The 8402-nt window shown below is 39.4% G+C and overlaps 1 long non-coding RNA gene across 1 annotated transcript; it reads left to right on the plus strand.

Moving 5' to 3' along the window:
- The first annotated feature begins 5871 nt into the window (after positions 1-5871).
- On the plus strand, positions 5872-6349 carry LOC141369193 (uncharacterized). Its single transcript, XR_012372770.1, has 2 exons — positions 5872-5956; positions 6084-6349. It is a non-coding gene; the product is annotated as an uncharacterized lncRNA (long non-coding RNA).
- Positions 6350-8402: the final 2053 nt, after the last annotated feature.

The following is an 8402-nucleotide window of genomic DNA, read 5'->3' on the forward strand; positions in this document are numbered from 1 at the left end:
TACCCGGACTGACTTCGATGTAACACCGGGCAGAGAAATCAAGGATAATCGGGATCAGGTGTGCTGAGTTGGATGTGGCGATCAATGATTGGACATTGCATGAAAGAGGAGGCCCATAAAAAGGGCAGCAAAGAGACTGGAAGTGTGAAGTTTTGCTGTGGGTGAAGTTGTGCTGCGGGTGAAGTCTGTTCCGGGTGAAGCAAATCCGGTGGAGTTTGTTGTGGGCAAAGCTGTTTGAGTGTGCACCAAGAGAAGGCTAATGGGGATTAGAGACTGGGCGAAGAAACTACAGACATCAAGCTGACTCTATTTGGAAGATAAGTGGAAGATCATACATGTTGCAGCGTTGTTATGATTTCACTATGTGTACTGAAGGAACTAGAGATGCCGAACGGATGTAACAAGGAAATCTGAAGGGAAGAAGCGGAGGTTGAGGAATAGTACATCTGCTGTGAGGTACTGTGAATTGAATGTAACAGTGTGACGTACCAGAACCCCTTCTGTGATATATTGCTGCCCTTATCTCTGCCCTGTGACTCTGAGTTTTGTCTGTGTGTAGTAACAATGGATGCTTATGTACCACCCAGTCTGTTTTAGTCGCTGCGAAGCGTGGGAATAGCGGAGGAGTTTCAGGACCGTGACATCTACGTCTTCATGTGCTGTTCTCCTGCCCTTGTCGCCTATGTATCCAGGTCTCCGAAACCGGGTCGAAGCTGTGGTACTGACCTTAGTTCATGTTGAGTGTGAAGATTGCGGTGGGTGCTTTATTTGAAGTGAGTACATGTGGAAGAGTGCTGTGCTGTTCTAAATGTTTGCCAATGACCACACCCTAGGCTGAGTCAAGAGCCTGTATACGAGGAGTTGAGTGGTGGGATTGGACGGCCGTTTTCTATATCTGCACATGATCCAGAGACGGGTTGCATCCTCCATGTCTGTGTAGAAAGGTGTCGTATGCTCACAGAAAATCTAGAGGAGTTGATAAATGTCAGTGAAGTGTGTGTTTTCTGCTATTCACCTACAGGTCCGGAGCCAAGGGCTCGTGTCGATGTGGGACCGTTTCCATTGATCATTCCAAAGTGAAAGCGGTGGGAAGTCCGCCTGCAAGTGGAACGCCACGTTCAGGAATAAATCCACACTCGCATCTCCATCTGGTGTGCTTCGAAAAGTTTAAGCCTCCTTGCCTGCTAAAAGCTGAAGCCCCGTGTATTCCCTGCCCACCGTAAATTAAGCTTACCAAGTACTCACTAGTAGAGCTTCATCGCCTGTTAAAGCTAAAGTCCAGTGTATGCACTGCCTGCTGTTGAAGTTAAAGGCCCCGTATACTTACCTGCTGTTTCCAAGTTAAAGGCCCCGTAGACTTACCTGCTGTCCCAAGTTAAAGGCCCCGTATACTTACCTGCTGTTTCCAAGTTAAAGGCCCCGTTGACTTACCTGCTGTCCCAAGTTAAAGGCCCCGTATACTCACCTGCATGTCTGTTGGCCCCACATTGGGAGTTGTGATAGGGATCCGTGTCCCCTCCGGGACCCCTCTTGTGCAACAAACACAGTGATCAGTGGATGGAGCGTAAGCCTTCGGATAACCTACAGTAAGAGTTGTGGTTTCTGTCTACGAACTTACCCTTGCACTTTCAACTGTCATTTCCCTCTTGTAAGCCCAGGGCCAGAGGTTGTGAGGACGATACCTGCTGCCGCCTGCTGAAGCGAGGAAGGAAACTGAGGACCACTTACCTGCTGTGCACAAGGCCTATTAAGAGGCAATCCCCCTTGAGTCCGGGAGGACGAGCCTGAGCATCCGCACTAATTCCCCCAGCTCCCCATCTGATTCCAGTTGCCCTTTTTTTTTTAGATTTCCCTTCTCCCCTTTTTAATGTTTAATAAAACTTGTTTAAATGTTATACCTTCTCGTCTGTGTTGTCATTGGGGTGTTTTGGGACCTCCTCGGGGTGGAAACTGAGGGAAGAGCGAGACTCACGATAGGGGTGGTCTGCTCTGACCTGTGACATCATGACAGGCAGTTCACCCATCACTCAAGTTGTCACACTCTTGAATTTTAAAACTTAATATAATTTAAACGGATGAGTTACAAAAAATAAATATAAATAAACTACCCATAAATCATGTTATGCTGTTAAAGTTAAGGATATCGTGATAGAAATGATGATAAAGGTTTTCAGATAACCACTTTGTTTGTTTTAATGCAATCTCTTGCATGGCTTTAGATTTATGGATTTATTTACAACTCTTTGAATGTCATGGAGATAAACAACACAATATTTAGTAGGTTTGATCTTGATAGACTGCACAGATGCTGTTGCTGTAGAGCAAGTGCAAAGATTCACTACTGATAGTTTATACACAGACACGCAACAATGAGAACTATGATTGTTTTGATATCAGATTACATGTTGAAGACTTATTTGTTTGTGCAGAGTTTCATGAATAAACACATAAAAAGGAAAAACAGTGTACAGATCAAGCAGGTCCAGTTTCTGGTGTCTTCTGTAGACCACTACACAAATCAGATGTAAAAAAACTAAATATTTCTGCAGACATTTGTAAAAATGTTGTAAAGACTTCTAATGGTAGGCCTAATTTATTATCTTTGATAAATGTGTTATTCATGGCATGATTAAAAAGTTACATTGCTGTTTTCTGGCAAATTTCCTACAAACCAAATAGGTGGTTATTGCATACCCCTTCAGGAGGATACAAGACCTGATCGCGTTCTGATCACCTTGTAAGGCCTTATTCTCCCATGATCATTGGCTGGCTGTACATTATCACTTTTATAGGTACATATCTGTGAGAAAATCACTAATGATATATTGAATATATTACAGTTTCTTTACTGTTTGTATGTTTTTTTGTTGTTGTTGACCATCAGATACAAGTCTTTAAATGTCCAGCTGCAACTCAACAAATTGCCAAAAGCATTATAAACTCAATTTAACTGATTGATTGCACACTAAACCTTAGACCGTGACAGATAAAATAGGGAAACAATTTCATGTTGATGTGCCTCCAGAAACATGGTTGGGAAACACTTTGATAGGCTGATCGATTTGAGCAGTTTATGGACTTCCATAGACTTCCAATTGACTTCCATAGTAGAAGAAACAACTACTATGGGTACCGTCAACTATGTGCTTAAGCATAATTTATCAAAATAATTTTTTTTGCGATCAACAGAATAAAGAAATTCATACAGGAACAAAATTAGAACAACATGAGGATGAGTAAATAATGAGAAAAGTTATAAACTATCACTTTAATATAAATGTCAAATTAGTACAAAGGCCATCTTCATTACAAAATTCACTGTAACCACCTGAATAAATCAATCTGAAAATTAATCATTTAACCTGACTTTCTGCTGTCTTAGACTGATCAAATTAAACAAAAACAGCAAACCATGATTATGAGAAAAGCATTATGGTATAGCACGTGAAGATTATTTCTATAGATAACTCTTTCCTGTTCTGGCCACTTGAATATCACGTGATCTTAACTTTGACATCTGAAAGTTTGACATTTAGTTTTGGGCAATAGAACTAACCTGTGTTGAGCAACCTACAGCATTGACACTGTGCTATATTGTTTGACATTAAGAGATCAGAGATGTCTGAGATTATTGATGATGATGTGATCAGAACTGAGACTCTGAAAATGGACAGCGAGACAACAAGTTCAGATTCAGTAAGAAATGATGAAGTGATGATAAACACAGAGATGATGAGTACAGAGAGACAGCAAGAGCTTCAACATACAGGTACTAACATTCATTTATCAGTTGATTTATTGAAGTGAGAAAGAAAAGACAAATGTAATGTGATGTGTGTGATTTTCAGGAAGAGTCTCAGTGAAGAACAGAAGACACAGATCAGTTCAAGTGTGTTTGTGTTTACTGTCTGTTCTTCTGTTCACTGCTGTAATAGTCATCTGTGTCTATTTCACAAACCAACTACTAACACACAACTATAACTTGACTAAAGAAAGAGAAGAGTTGCTAACACACAACTATAACTTGACTAAAGAAAGAGAAGAGTTACTAACACACAACTATAACTTGACTAAAGAAAAGGAGAGATTACTTACAAAATACAGCGATTTACTAAACCAGAGCAGAATCTTGACTGAAGAAAGAGAGAAATTCAGAAACAAGAGTGATGAACTCCACCGTGGTCTTTATGAACAAGGTAATTGTGTGTTTTGTTAAAAATGTTTAGATATAAATATGAAAGATCTAATAACTTTTAATGGATTTACTATTTTATTCACTTTATACAGTACTTGCATACTGTACACAAGTACAGCACTTTCTCAATTGTAGCATTGTGTATTAGTTGTTATAGTAAGATTATATTATTTCAGCACTGACAAAGTTAATGTCTATTCTTTCAACAGATCAGCAGTCTAATAACTTCAAATGGATTTACTACAACTTCAGTTTTTATTACATTTCATCTAATCAAAAGAGCTGGAGTGACAGCAGACGAGACTGTGAAGAGAGAGGAGCAAATCTGATGATTGTAAACAACAAAGAGGAACAAGTGAGTGATGATGAATGAGATTTAGGGCCCTATCTTGCACCCAGCGCAATTGACTTTGTCAGTGACGCATGTATCATTTCGTATTTTGTACTGGCGCACAGCGGGGTTTTCCCTCCACAGACGCACGTCGGTAAACTAGGGAATGAACTTGCGCTCCCTGGGCGGTTCAGCGCAAAAAAGGAGGCGTGCTCCGGCGCAAACCATCTCTGATGCTATTTTGCGTTGCACGTGGTTCATTATGCTATTTTAAGGGCGCATGCTTGACCATAATGTATAGCGTGCACAACGCATTGCTTATCTAATCTACACAGATGCAACAGTTATTTTTGCAAATCATAAATTGTTACAATAAAAAATATAAGATAAGGGAAATCATTAAATCATAAATTGTTACAATAAAAAATATTAATACATGAGATAAGGGAAATCATTGTGGTGAGCATTGTGGTGATAGTTTTTATTTATTTTGTGTGGCAGCGTTTAACAATTCTCATGCAAATAACGATTAAAATATTTTCATAAGTTTGTTGTGTGGCTGTATTACGTTTATTTTATCTAAAAAATAATTAAAATGTTTTCATAAGAAACCTTCATGTATGTGAACTTGATTTGTAAGTGTACTTTGGGGTTGGACCTTGCTTGCGTTTCTTGTGTCCGATTTCAAAGCCCCCAAACCCTTTCAGCGGTGAGGGTGGACGCAGCGATGTCCTCCTGTGTGCCTGGCGTGCCCGATTTATGCTGGCAAGCTTGGGATCCCCCCGTCTCCTGACATCATTGTAGTGCTTGGCGCAGCTGATGAGACAATTGCGGCTATTTCCTCTCACGCCTGTTTAACCGACGCTGATTTGGCCGGGTTTCTCCCATCTCCATACAAAACAACTTCTCTGTCTCTGACTGCTCTTACAAGAACGTGGGTCTCCTCGGCTGTGAACCGCTCCTGGCGTGCGCCTGTCAAATCCGTCATAATAATAGCAACCCGCCATGGAACTTGCGCCCTTGCGTTTAAAGGGAATGTTGGATAGCGTTCTGATTGGTTTATTTGACGTTACGCCCAAACCACACCTATGAATAATGAACCTACTTCAGACCAACCCCTTATTGATTTGCGCCCGGCGCAAGACTTATTTCTCCCGCCGGGAAAATAGCAACAGCGCCCAAGATCCGCCCACAAAGTCACTTGCGCTTTGCGCTTCGGACTTGCGTTTCAGATCGTTAAAATAGGGCCCTATATCTGTTTATGTATTAATGGGTATACCCATTTATTTCAGCTCTGTGTAATATTTCATTGATTCATTATAACAGGAGCTTTTGCAGAAAGCTATAGCTGGTCAGTTTCATTATTGGATTGGTCTGAGTCAAGAGGAAGAGGTGTGGAAATGGGTTGATGACACCACATTTACATTAAGGTGAGAGATCGTTACATTTAACTGAAGATCAGAAGGTTTTAAAGTTTTTAAAACTAGGCTGTGTTGACAGCTAACGTTAACTATGTTCGAGTACGGTCTTGACTCTTGTGTTTCATTAATGTTTCAGTTTCTGGTTATATGGAAATCCCAAACACAGTCAGACATGTGCTGTAACATCTTCATCAGGATGGGTTAGTTATTCATGTAATGGGACCCAAAGATGGATCTGTGAGAAGAGAATTTTACAGTCACTGATCATATAATAATAAATATGCACATACAGTAAAATAAACTGATTAAAACTTTTCTTTAAACACCAGCACTTATGTTTAGTCCTTTTGTTTGTTAATTTTGTTTCATGTTAAGCAATAAATAAACTACCCATTAATCATGTTATGCTGTTAAATGTGATATCTGTTCAGTGCTAGAAATTATGACACACAAAGGTTTTCAGATAACAACTTTGTATGTTCTTAATGCAAATTCTTGCATGGTTTTAGATTTATGGATTTATTTACCACTTTTTGAATGGCAAGGTGATTTGTTTAATTTTTTTAATTTTATTAATTTCTTTAATACTATAAACTTTTAAAGCTTATTAACAGCAGATTAAGGGTCACTGATGTGGTTGTTCTGGTTTAGAGCTGAAGACAAAGTCATTTGTCTGTGGTTAAGCAGCCTGCTGTGCATGAGCAACACAACGGCATGTTTATGTAACAAACACTGTATATATATACAGTATATGCCATGTTAGTAGGTTTGATCTTGATAGACTGCACTGATGCTGTTGATGTAGAGCAAGTGCAAAGATTTGCTACAGATAAGTTATACACAGACATGCAACAATGAGAGCTATTGTTTTGATATCAGATAACATGTTGAGGACTTATTTGTTTGTGTAGAGTGTTATGAATAAGCACAGAAAAAAACCTGCAGATTGTTCAGAAGGAATTTTTGCCGATTTCCCTTTACAAAGGACTTTGCATTTCCACTTGAAATTTGACATACAGTGTAAGTTCGCGTAAACAGCAATGCAAACGGTTTGGATATGTCACAGTTTTTACATCCACAAGTAGAAAATGCAATTCGTTTTTAATATTGTCTGCAAAATTGCGCCATAAAAGTAACAGCATAAGATGGTCTCCACCCAAACAAACTAGGTGCTAGGTTGCTTAAAGACAATATCTTTATCTTCCTTCATCATTCATCAACTGAGTGTGCCAGTCCATTCCTGAATGGCCTAAATGACAAGGTTTCAAAGACACTTTTTGGCTTAGAAAGACCACATGCTAGGAGGCATGAATGCTCCTGAATAATTGACACCTGAGGAAACAAAGACTTGCATAATAAGCCACATAATTACTATGTGTGAGGGAACTACAAGAAAGAATGTAAGGTCTAAAGAAATATACTTGTTTTGTTTGTGATTCATTTAAAATATAGCTAAAATATAATCCAAACAAATAAGGGTTAACACAGTCATATCTGTACATATACCTAACCTATATATCCTATAATATACATCTTTTATTTAAATATTTTGTTCAAAATGTATATAAAAAATACCTTATAGAAACCATGGTTTTACTACAGAAAAAAAGTAGATCAAGCATGTTTTTGGGTAAATGTCATTTGTATTACCATAAGCAGTGCTTGAAGTGGGTCGGTACTCATATGGCGTTTTTCTATTGCATAGTACCCCACGGTTTGGTTTGGGTCAGCTTACTTTTGTGAGCTTTTCCACTGGGTGCAGTACGTAGTACCCGAAACTTTTTTTAGTATGACCTTGGTTGGGGTTCCAAGCAACCCGAGCTGATACCAAAACATGACGCTAAAAACATTGTAGATCACTGATTGGTCTTTGAGAATCATCACTACCAGCGTCATTGCTATAATGTAAAAGATAAGCTTTACCTTTATGCTAGCTTGCGCTGTTTTGAGCAAACATGTTGTCATCTGTGCTCTGCTATAAGTTTCCAAACTCCGTTTTAGAGATGAAAACATCCACCGGTTGAGAATCAGGAACACCATACCAATTTTTTTCCAGACTTGCAGTTTGTGGCGGCACATTCGCGACACGCACGTTCACATATATGCTTAAATGCAACTTAAAGCTCCAGTGTGTACTTTTTTTAGTTAATTCTTAGCAAAAACCCATGTTTTCTTCCAAAAGTATGTGCTCATTCATGTGTAATTACTTCCACCCCACTAATCAAAGTATTCTCGTAAGTGTAGAATCTGCTATTTAAAATACATACCGCCGTAGCGCTCTCTGGCTGAATCCATGTTGTGCCTCCATCTTTGAAATACATTCGCCGACGAGGGACATTCCTGAAATTCAAGCTCCGCCTTTCGCGCTTTCAGAGCACACTCAAGCTGGCCGCGAGCTGAAGCCTACGGAGGTTGCATGTGTAGGCGGTATACGTCATCAAGACAGTCTTATTTC

This window comes from Misgurnus anguillicaudatus, chromosome 12, assembly GCF_027580225.2.
Source record: "Misgurnus anguillicaudatus chromosome 12, ASM2758022v2, whole genome shotgun sequence".
Classification (NCBI taxonomy): domain Eukaryota; kingdom Metazoa; phylum Chordata; class Actinopteri; order Cypriniformes; family Cobitidae; genus Misgurnus; species Misgurnus anguillicaudatus.